Source organism: Ochotona princeps, chromosome 22 (assembly GCF_030435755.1).
Source record: "Ochotona princeps isolate mOchPri1 chromosome 22, mOchPri1.hap1, whole genome shotgun sequence".
NCBI classification, from domain to species: Eukaryota; Metazoa; Chordata; class Mammalia; order Lagomorpha; family Ochotonidae; genus Ochotona; species Ochotona princeps.
The window spans coordinates 36,642,726-36,657,972 of record NC_080853.1 but is presented as its reverse complement, the minus strand read 5'-3'; the positions used below and the strand labels follow the sequence as shown (position 1 = coordinate 36,657,972).

General features: G+C 47.7%; 1 protein-coding gene across 1 annotated transcript in view; it reads right to left on the bottom strand.

The window, feature by feature from the left end:
* NINL (ninein like) overlaps nucleotides 1-3,858 on the bottom strand; it is a 73,051-nt gene extending 69,193 nt beyond the window's left edge. Inside the window, exon 1 of the mRNA XM_058679902.1 lies at nucleotides 3,745-3,858. The gene's annotated coding sequence lies outside the window, so the exon portion shown is untranslated. The remainder of the gene's footprint in view (nucleotides 1-3,744) is intronic.
* Between the last annotated feature and the right edge of the window lie 11,389 nt (nucleotides 3,859-15,247).

Below are 15,247 nucleotides of genomic sequence, written 5' to 3'. Positions count from 1 at the left end.
TAGAGCAATCAAGGAAGAAGACTCAGACTTCCCGATTTCCCAACTTACTACAAAGCTATAGTAACCAAACGCTGTAGCATTAAAGAGAAGGCTTTGGCCCTTATTGTCCGCTACATACAAGAAAGAACTCCAAATGGATTAAAGACAGAAATGAGAGAGGGTGAAGTGCAAAACTCTTTAACAGGAACAGAAGAAAAGCTGCACAGTATTGGACTGGGCCAGACTCTCCCAGCGAAGGCACGAGAAGCGCAGGGCTGTGGCTTGAGTGTGTCCCCCAAAGCTTCTGTGTCAGAAACTTACTCCCCAGAGCAACTGAGATGAGAGGCCAGGACGGACCTGTCCATAAACGGACGGACTGCCATGAGTGGAGTCATTAACTCAAGGCGCCTTTGTTAGAAACGTGTGTGTTCAGGAAGAGGCATTTGCCGTGTGCTCAGGGCTCGTGTGACTCATTCAGGAGGGCCCGGGTTTCAGTGCCAGCTCTGCTTCCTGCTCACGCCCCCTGGCAAGCAGCAGCCAACCGCCTCCGTGCTTGGGCACCCTGGCAAGGTCTGGTTGCAGTTCCTGGCTCCTGGACATTTGGGGCGGGAGCTGGCAGAAGAGGACAGTCTGTCTGTCTGTCTCACAAATAACCAAGCTAAATTCTTTTTAAAGCTTTATTTTATTTTATTGAGAGTTACAGAGAGTGAGAGACACAGATCTTCTATCCACTAGTTCACTGCCCAGACGGCCACAATGGCTGGGGCTGGGCCAGCCTGAAGCCCAGAGCTTCCTCTGGGTCTCGCATGTGGATGCAGGGGTCCCAGAGCTTGAGTCATCCTCTGTTGCTTTCCAAGGAGCACAAGCAGGGAGTGGGATCAGAAGTGGAGCAGCTGTGACTCGTGTTGGCACCCACATGGGATGCTGGCACTGCAGGCAGAGGCTTCATTTGCTGTGCCATGGCACCAGTCCCAAATAAATTCTTGAAAATCAAATAAATGAATAAAGCTGAGGTTGGCAAATGATATCCAGCATCACACCAGATCAAGCCAGAGCAATGCCACATCAAATCAAATCGCAGCAAACATCACACTGAATCAAACCTGAGCAATTATCATATCATATCAAACCAGAGCCAGTGTCAGATCAAATCACAGCACAGCCAATGTCATGCGGAATCAAACCAGAATCAATGTCACAGGCACTCAGACCACAACCAAACCACAGTGAGCATCACATTACAAGGTCAGAGAACATTTCTCCTGAGATCCAAAAGATAAGCCCACTCAGAACATCACCGGAGGTTGTAGCCAAGGACTAGATGTAGATGACAACTAGACTGCAATGGAAAATGTAAAATAACTCCTTGCACATCACATGGTCTTGCACACAGAAAACCCCAAGGAACACACTAGAACTATTCTAACTAGTGAATGAGTTCAGCTGTTTTTTAGAACATGTGCAATGAATAATCCAAAAATTAACAAAGAAAGCATTCAACATATAACAGCATAAAAAGACTGAACTATTTGAGTATTAAATTTAACCAAAGAAATGTGAAAACTGAGGCACACACGTAACCTGGTGGCTAAGATGCCTGCATGCCACACTTGGAGAACTTGGAGTTCTAGAACCCTCTGACTCCAGCTTCCTACTGACGCACAGCTCAAGGGGCAGCGGCTGGCAGATGAGAGGATGCAGCCCAGGTCCAGGCCTGCCCACTGATGACCTGGGGCAGTGAGCCAGTGGACAGCAGCTGGCAGAGGAGGGAATGCAGCCCAGGTCCAGGCCTGCCCACAGATGACCTGGGGCAGTGAGCCAGTGGACAGCAGCTGGCAGAGGAGGGGACACAGCCCAGGTCCAGGCCTGCCCACAGATGACCTGGGGCAGTGAGCCAGTGTACAGCAGCTGGCAGAGGAGGGGACGCAGCCCAGGTCCAGGCCTGCCCACAGATGACCTGGGGCAGTGAGCCAGTGGACAGCAGCTGGCAGAGGAGGGGACACAACCCAGGTCCAGCTATGCCCACAGATGACACCGGGGGAGTGACCCAGTGGCCAAGAGCTCATGGTGTCTAATTCCTTTCCTAGACTCTCCAATATATGTTTTCAAAAAATGAATGTAAAAAGAAAGGTGTAAAACATGCATTCTAGAAACACAATTGAAATTCTGAAAAATAACTAAGTAAATGCAGAGACACCGTGGGACTCCCGATTCGTGGCTGCCGACCATGAATTTCACATTCAGTAAATCAATCTCCCAGACAAACAACGAGCAAGCTGGACATCGCTGAAATGTACAACCCCGGCCCCCTCGCCTGTGACCTCACCAGTAGCCACATAACGGCATAAAGGACACACCCAAGGACTGATGGGCACACAGCACCACCCATCCCTGGACCACAAACAGGGCGTGCAAAGCAGTGGGTCTCTTGTTCGTTTTACTGTGCATCTACTAATTCCCAGCTTGCAGGGAAATTAAGAAAGAAATAGCAAGACAAACACAGATCCCAAGACAGCTTGCCTTGACTTTGCTCAGAAGCTGGTCCCGCATAAAAAGCCTGAACCGGCCCACCAAAGGGGAAGAGACATCCGAAGGTCTCTTTGGGGCTAGAAGCCAGGCTTCTGCTGCAGGCACACAGCCTGTCTTGCGAGATGAACGGTTTAAATAAACACATCTCCAAGGCGTGCTTATTAAAAACAGCAGGCTGACATTTAACTGAGGAGCGACAGGGCCCATTTTCTGGGTGAGCAGAAACCTGATGAACTCCGAACAGGTCTGGCAGGTTTTCCTCGCGTGAATGCTTTCTGCATGTTTTACAAGCGATTTCTTCACCCCAGTTATTCAATCCAAATTTCCCCAGGATAAAGGCTCTCCTACCCTGCCCGTGGACTTCACCCTGTCCCACCTGACGGCAGTGTTACAGGACATCAGCAGATAAGCGAAGCCTGGCTTGGCACGCTAGCATGTGGCATCAGAAGCACGATTCACATTCCACCTCTGCTCCAGCTGTTCCCCCTGGAAGGCAGCAGATGATGGAGCAACTGCTTGGCACCTGCCACTCCAGTGGACACCGGGAAGTGGTTCTGAGCTCCTGGCTTCATCCTTGTCCAGCACTGCGACTGCGGGCATTTTCAGAAGGAACCAGTGGACACAAGACATCTCTCTGTCTCTCCCTCTCTTTCTGTGGATCTGCCTTTCAAATAAACAAATCCATTTTTTAGAGAGTTCTTTATTTTATTGCAAAATCAGATATATATACAGAGGAGGAGAGACAGAGAGGAAGATCTCTCCACTGATTCACTCCCCAAGTGGCTGCAATGGCCAGAGCTAAGCCGATCTGAAGCCAGGAGTCTGGAGCCTCTTCCGAGTCTCCCACGTGGGTGCAGGGTCCCAAGGATTTGGACCATCTTTGACTGCTTTCCCAGGCCACAAGCAGGGAGCTGGATGGGAAGCGAGGATGCTGGGATTAGAACCGGTGTCCATATGGTATCCTGGTGCATGCAAGGCGAGGACTTTAGCTGCTAGGCCATTGCATCAGGCACAATAAACAAATATTAAAAAAAGAAGAAGATAAACAGAGGACACCTAGTTCAATAATCCCATGTCAGAGATGAACCCCAGTCCATGAACACACAGCTGGGGAGGTGTTCGCAGGATCTCAGCACCCAAGCAAAGCTGCGTCCGCATGGGTGATAACCACACCACCTTCCTGTTACCAACAGGCACCCAACGGCTACAGACGAAGCTGGAGTCACCAATACTCACCGCACACCTCTCTAACTCCTTCTGTTTGAATGACACTACGTTGGTGATTTGAATGCTGTTCTGGAAGTAATCACAGCCACTGCTTTAGGCGCGGACGTGGGAGGCGGCGGGCTGTTAAAGACTGCGCGTGTATCACACCACAGGCTAAAATGGAAAAGACTTGTGTCAGGTGCTGGAGAAGATGTGGAGCAATGAGAAGGCTGGCAAGCTTGCTGATGGGACTTCGGCACAGCTTTTCAAACGTTATCAGAATCATCCAGCAGAGCTAAATGCAACCACGCTCCGTCGGCTCAGGCTGCCTCCCTAACACGGCAGGGACTGGTGCTTTAAACTCAGCTCCGGGCTCGGAAGACCCAGACCTGGATGTCGACACCCTCTTGTCAGGGACACTGGTGGGAGTCCTCCTCCAGGTGTCAGAAGCTGCCAACTTCTTGCTGATACCTCCACATGGCAGGAAGATGGCAAGAGAGCTCTCTGCGGTTTCTTCTAAGAAATGTATCCTGTTCACAAGGACCTCACTGTCGTGACCTAATTTCTCCCTAGGACCTGACCTTCACAGTCCACACACTGTGAGGTCAAATTTCAGCACAGAGTCTTGGCGAGACACATCCACTCTCTAACACCTACACCTATGCTATGATTCAGCAGCTCAACTCCTAAGTAGATCATCAACAGAAACACATGGATTCCTACACCAACACAGGCTTTCTCAGCAGCAGTACAGAAAACAGCCAGCTCCAAAGCCCATCAACAGTAAAACAGAGGTTGGCATTGTGGTTCAGTGTGCTAAGCTGCCACTGGCGCTGCTGGGGTCCCATAGGAATGCTGCTTGCAGCCCCGGCTGCTCCATCTCCAGCTCAGATCCCTGCTGATGTACCTGGAAAAGCAGCAGATGACCCAGATACTGGCTGGGAGACCCAGATGGAGTTCCAGGCTCCTGGTCTCGGCCTGGCTAAGCCCTGGCCACTGGCAGCCACAGGGAGGAGTAAACCAACAGATGGATGATTTGTTTCTCTCTCTTTCCAAGTAAACAAATCTCCTCCTCCCGCTCCTTTAATGTTTTCAGGGGCTGGAGTGGTGGCTCAGCATGGCAATCCTCCACCTTCTAGAGCCCATCCCATATGGGTGCTGGTTTATGTCCCAGCTGCTCCACTTCTGATTCTGCTCCCTGTTTATGGCAGGGAAAGTAGCAGAGGCAAAGCCCTGAGATGCTGCACACACATGGGAGACCCGGAACAGCTCCTGGCTCCTGGCTTTGGATTGGGAGGTGAACCAGCGGATGGAAGACCTTCTCTCTGTAGCTCTCATTTTCTCTAAAATCTGACTTTCAAAGAAAAATAGAATTTAAAAAACCTGTGTTTAAAAATAAAATGAAAAAGCAATTTGTGGAAACTTCTGGAAAAAGCTAAAGCAAAGGCAATGAACGAATTGCATATCATGAACCTTGCAAACCATGTTACAGGAAAGAAGCCAGATACTGCATGAATCCATTTACATTAATGATAAAAGCAAGAATAATTCATCTAAGGTCTTAGAAAGTCATAACAGGGAAGGAGATAACGGCTGGGGCAGTGACATTCTGTTTGATTTCTGGGATGCATTGCTTGTTGCTAGCGTAGACTCTGTAGCAACTGCTCTCTGCCCTCCAAGGCAGCTGGCTCTGGGGTGGCCTCTGAGCAGACGCTCTCAGCTCCTCCCTACCTCGGCTGCACATCCGTGGACTCAACCAAGTGTGGGTGGGAGACATCGGGGAAAATCTCACCTGTGCTGTTCCTGCACAGTTCCTTCAGAGCTAATGTTTTCCAGAATTGTTTGGACGCGTGGACTTTAAAATCTTCCACTAAAATGAACTTAACTCAGAACTGCATTTCCCATGACTCTTGAAGTACTCTTTCACACAGCACTGATGTCGTGTTAGGTGTTACAAGTCGTCTAGAGAGGATTTAAAGCATGCAGGAGGGGTGGGTGGGTGGCCCGGTGGTGAAGCCCCCCATTTGGATGCTGGCACCCACACTGGAGTCCCAGCGCCATTCATGACTGCAGTTTCCTCTGGATGTGCACCCTAGGGGGCACCAAGCGGTCACCCAAGGGCTCAGGTCCCTGACACCCACGTGAGATACCAGGATGGAGTTCCTAGCTCATGGCTTCAAGCCTGGCCCATGCCCAGCTGTTGCAGGCATTTCAGGAGCGAAATAGCAGGTGGAATCTTTTTCTCTTTCTCTTTTAAATGAATCAAATAAATACAAATGTTAAAAGAAGAAAGCATTTAGGAGTATGTTAAGTTACAGGCACACATGCTATTTTATGTCAGGAACTTGAACATCTGTAGAGTGTAAGATCCACGAGGGTGTCCAGGAACCAATCTCTGTGGACAATGACAAACTGTACCTAAGGTAGACAAGGTCCCAGAGTGGGTCCCTGACCCAATGGAAGCAGCATCCTCACCGAAAGGGATACCAGAGGGTTCGCTGCCTGTCCCCTCTCACTCCACACTCCGAGGCGGAGTGGTCTCACTGGGCACCAGGCCTGTTGGCACTTGATTTCCGATCCACAGACATATGAGACAACCGATTTCCTGATATTCAAGGTCCACAGTGCGCAGGCAGTCCATGTGGACTAGGATGGACGGACACTCTTTTGAAAATGGGCATTTAACTTTTTACGTATAGGGGAAACGAAGACGCAGCAAATGTTTCCCATTCTGTGCCGGCTTCTGGGTGCTCGTCTCTTGACACTCACATCTTGCTATCACAGGTTTTGCTGCCAAGATTCCAAGGCAGAAATCAGTGACGCTGAAGAGGACTTGGAAGCACAATTTGAGTGTCACAGGAGCCCGTACAGAGATGACACTGCCACGTGACACTGCCACGCTCAGCTGTGCAACTGGTCTGGGGTGGTGCCCATTCCCGCCGGCTCTCACGCAGCTCATGAAAAAGCTGGCTGGGAGAGAAAGCAGAGAAACAGAAAAGTGACGTGCGGGCTGGCACAGACCATGGCAGGTCCCTGTGGCTGCAGGAACAGACCGTCCGACCTTTGCTTAGCATGGCCAGGCCCCTTCCCAGACCCTCAGGGTAACGAATGCTGGGTCTCACCTCCTCTCTTCCCACTCCTGCTCAGTGTTGGGAAAGGACAACTAAGAATTCTACAGCCTAACAAAGGCCGGCAGGAACTCATTATGCACCAACGGGAACAGATGAATGACGTCACCAGAGGCATTGGGGCGTAACACAGGGTGGTTAAGCAAGGCCTTCCCAATGTTGGTGAGGGAAAGACCCCTCCCCCTCCCCACCCACGGAGTGCCAGACATTCCTCTTCAAGTTGACCTGTGCCACTCCTGGCGACTAGTTTCACAGGGTCCTGCGCACACGGGCTGCAGCTGAGCCTCCTCACACCTGTGCACTCAGAAGCACGCCTGCAAACACGCTTCTAAGCCAGGAGTCGGTGAGTGGGTTAGAAATGAATACCAGGCAGACAGGAACGTGCAAGCATGTAGCATCCACAGGAACAAGGGCATTTGGTCTCATTTCCAAATATCTTGGCTCACATTAGGTTTACTTAGAGATAAAAGGAGCCTGCCCTAAACAGAAAAAATGACCACAGGGGCTTGGTGTGGTAATCTAGTGGCTAAAGTCCTCGCCTTGAATGCGCTGGGATCCCATATGATCGCCGGTTCATATCCCGGCAGCTCCACTCCCCATTCAGCTCCCTGCTTGTGTCTTGGGAAAGCAGTCAAGGACAGCCCAAAGCCTTGGGACCCTGCACCCACGTGGGAGACCCGGAAGAAGCTTCTGGCTCCTGGCTTCAGATTGGCGCAGCTCCAGTGATTGTGGACACTTGGGGAATAAACCAGTGAATCGAAGTTTTTTCTCTCTGTTTCTCCTTTTCTCTGTAAATCTGGCATTCCAATAAAGATAAATAAACTTCTTTTATAAAAATAAATGAATGAAAAACTAAAATGCAAAAAAAAAAAAAAAAGAAAAAAAAACAAACAAAAAAAAAAAGAAAAAACAAAACAAAACAAAAAAATAAATGAATGATGCTAGTTTCCTTAAGCCTTCTTTCATTTTCTCCTTTCCCCCATTCAAGTTTTGATAAAATAAAGAAATGTAATACACAGTCCTCCGGGTTTACAAGGCCAATTGCAGCTTTGTCCTGTTGACTAATCACAAAGGTGAATTCCAGAGCCCTGGGCCAACCCTCACCAGCAGCACAGAGGCAGACACAGCCTCCCCAGGTTCTGCTGAGCCAGGGAGAGAGGCCACAGGAACGGGCATCGGCTGAGACCTTAAGGGGCCAGGTAAACTCAGCCAGGTCAGGAAGGGGTCTTGCAGAAACAAGAGAAAGGAGAATGGGGGCACAGCGGGGTAAGCCTCAGCTGCGACACCCATATCCCATGCTGGAGTGCCTGTGTTTGAGTCCCTGTTGTGCCACTTCAGGTTCTACTTCCGGCTAATCTGCACCCCGGAAGGCAGCAGACGACAGTCTAAGTACCTGGGTCCCCCTCACCTGCAGAGCACACCTGGACTGATTGCTGGGCTCCTGGCTTCGGCCTGGCTCACTCAATCCCAGCTGTCGGACTATTTGAGGAGTGAATGAGCACACTCTCATTCCATATCATTCTCTCTCTTCCACTCCCCCCAGCTTTCAAATAAAAAAGTTTTTAAAGATTTTGAGGAATCAAGATGGCAGCAAAGGGTGGAGACATGTTTAAGATGACTGGGGATTATTAGGGTAAAGAACAGAGAGCAGATTACAGAAAAAAGATAGGGGTCAGGAAGTCAACAAGGAGGTACCTGGAGAACCCTTGGACACAGGGAAGAGGTGATGACGGTGGAGTGATGTTACAGGGAACAGAAAACCCAGCAGCCACTGGTGAGCTGTGACCTGGACTCCAGCGACAACCAGGGATCCAGAGGCGTCCACAGATCAGCCCTTGGGACAGCCAGGTGGGAGACTGGGTTCACATTGGGAGGTTGGGTGGTGAAGACAGGCTGGGACTGGCCAATCATGCCAGATACCTTGGCCCAGCAACGAACAGAAAGGGAGCTGTGGACTCCACGGGGCAGACTGGTAGTGGGTCGGAGCTAACAGCACAGGGATCAAAGGCCGGAGTGGGCACGTTTCCAGCTAGTCACACTGGGCTGATCTCACAGGGAGGACAGCGCCAGCTTTGTGTCCTGCAGGATCTGTGTGGTCCTGGATCTGAAGGCCAACAGCCCCGGCTCTCCAGCAGTGCTCCACTGGGCACCACCTTGTATGTCTAGACAAGATCAATGCCGCCAATAAAACAGTTATCTGGGACAGTTGACGTCTTCCTAACCCAGGACACTGATTGAACATAAAAACTGACTTGTAGACCTGTAGGTAATACATCTTAGGAAGAATCTGGCAAACAGGATTGTAATATCAAAAGTTAAAAGAAGAGACAGAGGCACAATGAATGTTACCGAAAACTCACTGGTAAAGGAGCAAAAGTCTCTACCACCCTCAGAGTTAAGTGAGGAAGACATTGAAAACATGGGGGACACAGAATTCAAAAAACTAATTATAAAGCTTCTGACCAACAATGAGAAGCACATAATACAAGAGCTCAAAGAATTTAAAGAATTTGTTACACAGGAAATGAATCAAATGAAAGCTGATATTTCAGAAGTTAAGAATACAGTGGAGAGTCTAAAAAATACAATGAATGATGCAGAAGAAAGAATCTCAGAATTGGAAGATATTTCTTGTCACCAGGTGGAAACAAACAAAAGCTGGAAGCAGAGCTGAATCAGGCCAAAAAAAGCACCCAGGAATTCAAAGATACAATTAAAAGGCCTAATACAAGAATTATGGGAGTTCCAGAAGGTGCAGAAAGAGAAACTGGAATTAAAGCTGTATTCAATAAAATAATACACGAAAACTTCCCTAACTTAGAGAAAGAATTGGGAAACAACATCCAGGAGGGGCACAGGACTTCACCTTCACCAAGACACATGATAATCAAGCTCACCTCAGTTTAACATAAGGAAAAAAATCCTTTAATGTGCATGTGACAAAAATCATGTGACCTACAGAGGAGCCCCAATCAAACTCACAGCTGACCTCTCAGACGAAATACTGCAGCCAAGGAGAGAATGCAGTGACACAGCCCAGACTCTAACAGGGAAAAATTTTCAGCCAGAATAATGTATCCTACAAAGCTCTCCTTTGTCTTTGAAAATGATATAAAATTCTTCCACAATAAAGAAAACTCCAAGAATCTGTGTCCTCCAAACCAGCCCTATAGCTAATACTCAAAGATGTTCTAGTGAAAGAGAAAAGGAATAGCAGCTACCAAAGCCAAAGGCATCTGTGGAGAACATCCCAGTAAAAGACAAACAGAAAATTCAAACAACAACACATTACTACGACGCCAGAACCAAATGGCCATCTATCCATATTAACATTTAATGTAAAAGGTTTAAATTCATCTATCAAACACCACAGATTAGAGGACTAGATCAAAAAACAAAACCCATCTTCTGCTGCTTACGGGAGACACATCTCAATGACAAAGATCAGAGGAAATTGAAAGTGAAAGTATGGAAAAAGATATTCCAAGCGAATGATAAGGAAAAATGTGCGGGGGTAGCCATTCTTATATCAGGTGATATAGACATTGATGTGGAAAACATTAAAAGAGACTCCCAGGTCCTCACTAAGGAATATCAGTATGGAGACCAAGGACTATATCCCAACTGCCAAGGAGACCACAGGGAACTGGAGTGTCCTCGTAGGCCGAGAACTCTGAGATCATCCATTCCCCATCGGATCTCCCACACAGGATGGAAGAAGCCCAGATCCGTGCTCACAGGATCTAATGTTGTTAGAACAACAGCTGGGAGCCCTGAGCGGACCTCAGAAACAGTAAACAGTAAACTTCCTTTGGGGCTCGGGAGGGGAGCCTTCTCTGGTCCTTACTGAGTTCTAACTTTGGACCCCCACCCTCTCTTGCAATGACCATCAGGGTCATGCCAGAGGCCCCCCCGCCCCACCACCCAAAAATTAGATCAGTTAGACAGAGACCAATAAGGAAAGCTTAGCACCAGACAGGAAACAGATAGATTGGACTCACATATTCCTTACTAGGTAGGACACAAAGATTGGTTACTCCTCACTAGGGTATTGAAGATTTCTCTGCACACCCCTCCTGAAACTGTTCTGCACCACAATTGTTAACATTTGCCTTGTTAGAGTTACCAGCTGGTTTAGACTATCCTAAAATTCGCCAAGTCCAGTAAAAATTATGCTTCAATACTATAAACTGCTAAATATAAAAATGAAAATAGACACGAGACAGCTGAACAGTACCCTATAACCATTCTAAGGTGTATAGCAATTGGTTGTGTATAAACTAAAATTGAAATGCCAATGAAGTAGTCACAGGATGTGGTTCAGAACTTATATTTTCTAACATATTGGTCACTCAGTACCATGTCAATTAAGTTCATAATGTTATACATTGCTGTTGATGTTATGTTGTGGCTGTTCATTGGACAGGATGATATCCTGCCAGCTCTACTTTCAGACTAGGGAATGTCTCCCCAAGAAACTGTTGAATTTACCTGGACAATAAGATGCTGGACTCTATGCATGGTACATGCTTGCGATGAAGGAATCATGACTGGATTTGAACTGTAATACTGCAACAATGTGGAGGAATCCAACATGGGGGGGGAGCATGGGGAGGGGTTGGGGGAATCCCAGAGCCTATGAAACTGTGTCATAAAATGAAATTAAAAAAAAAAAAGAGATGAAGAAGAATACCATATAATGATCAAGGGATCCATCCATTCAGCAAGAAGAGATCACCATGATAAATATATATGCGCCAAATGTCAAGGCACCTAGCTACGTGAAACAAGCATTAATGGACTTAAAGGGAGAAACAGACTCCAATACAATCATAGTGGGTGAACTTAATACCCCTTTAACATCAATGGAAAGATCAAAGAGACAGAAACTCATCAAAGAAACAACAGACCTCACCCAAACTCTAGAGCAAATGGACTTAGTGGATATCTGCTGAACACTTTATCCTACAGATAGAGAATATACTTTTTTTCATCAGTGCATGGAACTTTCTCCAGAATTGACCATGTTACACTTCACAAAAAAAGCCTCAGCAAATGTAAAACAACTGAAATTATACCATGCATCTTCTTAGATCATGATGGAGTGAAGTTAGAGACCAAGAAGTCAAAACACCCAAGAAGACTTGCAAACACATAGAGACCATATTACCAAAAGTAATATACAGATTCAACGCAATCCCAATCAAAATCCCAACTACATTATTCTCAGAAATAGAAAAGATGATACAAAAGTTCATCTGGAATCACAAAAGACCACGAATAGTCAAAGCTGAAGAATAAAAATTGGGCCTGGCACAGTGGCCTAGCAGCTTGCTTTGAACGCACCAGGATCCCATATGGGTGTCAGTTCTAATCCCGGCAGCTCCACTTCTCATCTAGCTCTCTGCTTGTGGCCTGGGAAAGCAGTCGAGGATGGCCCAAAGTCTTGGGACCCTGCACCTGTGTGGGAGACCCAGAAGAGCTCCTAGCTCCTGGCTTCAGGTCAGCGCAGTACTGGCCGTTGTGGTCACTTGGGGAGTGAATCATGAGATGGAAGATCTTTCTCTCTGTCTCTCCTCCTCTCTGTATATCTGATTTTGCAATAAAAATAAATAAATCTTAAAAAAAAAGAATAAAAATCAAGCTAGAGGAGTCACAATTCCAGACCTCAAGACATACTACAGAGCAGCGTTCATCAAAAACAGTCTAGTACTGATACAGAAACAGAGAAGAAGATCAGTGGAACAGAATAGAAACACCAGAAGGGAGCCCACACCCACACGTGTATAGCCAACTAATCTTTGACAAGAAAACTGAAAACAATCCAGGGAAAAAGCCTGGTCTATTCAACAAATACTGTTGGAACAACTGGATATCAGTCTGCAGAATAAAGAAGCAAGACCCAAACCTGTCACATTAATACAAAAAATCAGCTCTAAATGGATCAAGGACTTAAATCTACACCTAGAAACCATCAAACTATTAACGGAAAACATAGGAAGCACACTCCAAGGTATAGGGACAGGGAAAGACTTCTTAGAAAAGACGCCAAAACGAGGTTCCCACCAAGGGGTGCGTGTGCTGGAATGGGGTTGCGTTCTGTCTAGGAAACAGTTGCAATCTCCCGAGGCACTAGTGTGGACTGGTATCCTGAAGGACCAGGGTGGATGTGGGGCTGACTAGGCTGGGTCTCAACCCCATACTGAGCCATGTGTGAGCTGTACGTGGGTATGGACGAGCCATGGCTGGGCTGAAACATCCAACAACAAGAACCAGAACGGGGTGAAATCAAGCCAGGAAAAGCCACTGTTCCTGCTAGGACATGAGGTGAACTGAATAGGGCTGGCTCAAGGACCCCCTGGTATGTGCAAAATCTGGCATTGGGAGAGGTTCTGATGGAGGAGCCTGGGCAACTCCTCTAGCAGGACACAGTCCCTGCAGGTAAGCGCAAGAAGCATGATAGGAAACAGCCCAGAATAGGCCATGGAAAGTTTCCCACTGGCACACATTCGGCATGGGTCAGGAGCAGACCAGGCTGAATCAGTTCATGTCATCCACTGGCAAATCCGAACACCAGAACAGAGTGTGGGATGAGCCGGGTTTGGTCGTGACAAAACCATTGCACACTATGGAACACTAGGGTGAGGTTGCCTGTACTGGATTTGACTGTAGCACCCAACCAGCACGCGCGAGATCCAGGAAGGGAGGGGCAGAGCCGGCGGGGGGATTAAGGGGCTGGTCCCCTCTCCGGACAGCTACTCCCACTGGAGAGCTTGGGCTGGGATGGGGACAGACCAGACTAAGCAAGGCTGCAACACCTGTGCGCTGCACGTGGACTAGATCAGGGAAAAGCCAGGCTAGGCGGATTATTCCTGCTGGTACAAGCATAAATTAGAGTGGGTGAGGGATGTTTGGGCTTAGCCACAGCACCAACTGGCAGAAGCTGGCACTGGGGACTAATTCTGTCAAGTCAAATTACAGAACCACCCGAAGAGTGCATAAACCGGGAGTGAGAGAGACCTGGGAGGGAAATAGTGGGTTCCCCCCTCTTGTGTCACTACTCCCGCGGGAGGGCATGAAAACTAGGACGGGGGCTGGGATGGCTAGACAGAGAGGCACTCAACAACATCCGTGAGGGCTGGATGGTTGAGTTGGTTAGATAGAACTAAGCTTTAATACCCAGTGACAAGTACAAGAGCCAAAAAGGATGTGGGACAGACTGGACTAGTTGGCTATACATACTGGCAAACCAGGGTAGGGGGCGGGCCTGGTGGGGGTTATTGTGGCTTGCCCCGACTAGGCTGCAGCTCTCACTGGTTGAAGCATGGGCCGAGTGTGTGCTGGGCAGAGCCAGGCTGGACTGCAACACCCATTGGTTCCAGTGGAAATCAGGACTGAAAACAGAACCAGCCCAGCAATTGAAACCACCAACTGATCAGGGTGATGGACTGTGCCGGGCCCTGTGCTTGCTAGAGCATACAAGAATCTGGTCTGGGAATACCTCAAGGTTTCTTTGGAGATCTCCCCAATCGAACTGCTGGACTCAGAACTCTAACCAGGAAAGGACAGAAGACAGAACAGGTCAATCATTCATCTCAGTTATATGTTGGCAGCGAAATACTGGGCAAATGAAGACTCTTTGATGGACTGTGTCAATCAGTGGACGACCTCATCGAGTGAAACTGGCAGCGATTCATAACTGGAGAACTATTAAAACCATTTGAGCAAGGATCTCAGAGCATGCCCCACATCCGGGACTTGGGGTGGGTGGGAAACTGGGTGGGGCTTCTTCGTCAATATCCCCCTTTACCTCAGATACATGATGGAAACAATATGGACATAATCTATTACCCACTTCCTTATACCCCCTGAACCTTTTTTTTTTTTTTACCGTAATTAACTATGTAAAGATTGTCAACAAAAATACAATAAAGAAAAAGAAAAGAAAAGAAAAGACGCCAAAAGCAAAGGCAATCAAATCCAAAATGAACAAATGGGACTACATCAAACTAAAAAGCTTCTGTACAGCAAAGGAAAGAATTAACAAAGTGAAGGAGCAACCAACAGAATGGGAGAAAATTTTTGCACACTACACAAGTGATAGGGGACTAATATCCAGGATTTACAAAGAATTCAGAAAACAAGGGACAGCAAAAGCAAAGCAAAACAAAACAAAAACAGCCCTGTAACAAAATGGGCAAAGGAAATGAACAGACATTTTTCAAAAGAACAGATTCAAATGGCCAGCAGACATATGAAAAGATGCTCAGGGTTCCTAGCCATCAGAGACACAAATGAAAACCATGTTGAGGTACCACCTAACTCCAGTGAGACTGGCCTATATTCAGAACTCAACTAAGAACACCTGCTGACATGGATGTGGAAAGAGGCACCCTCCTTCACTG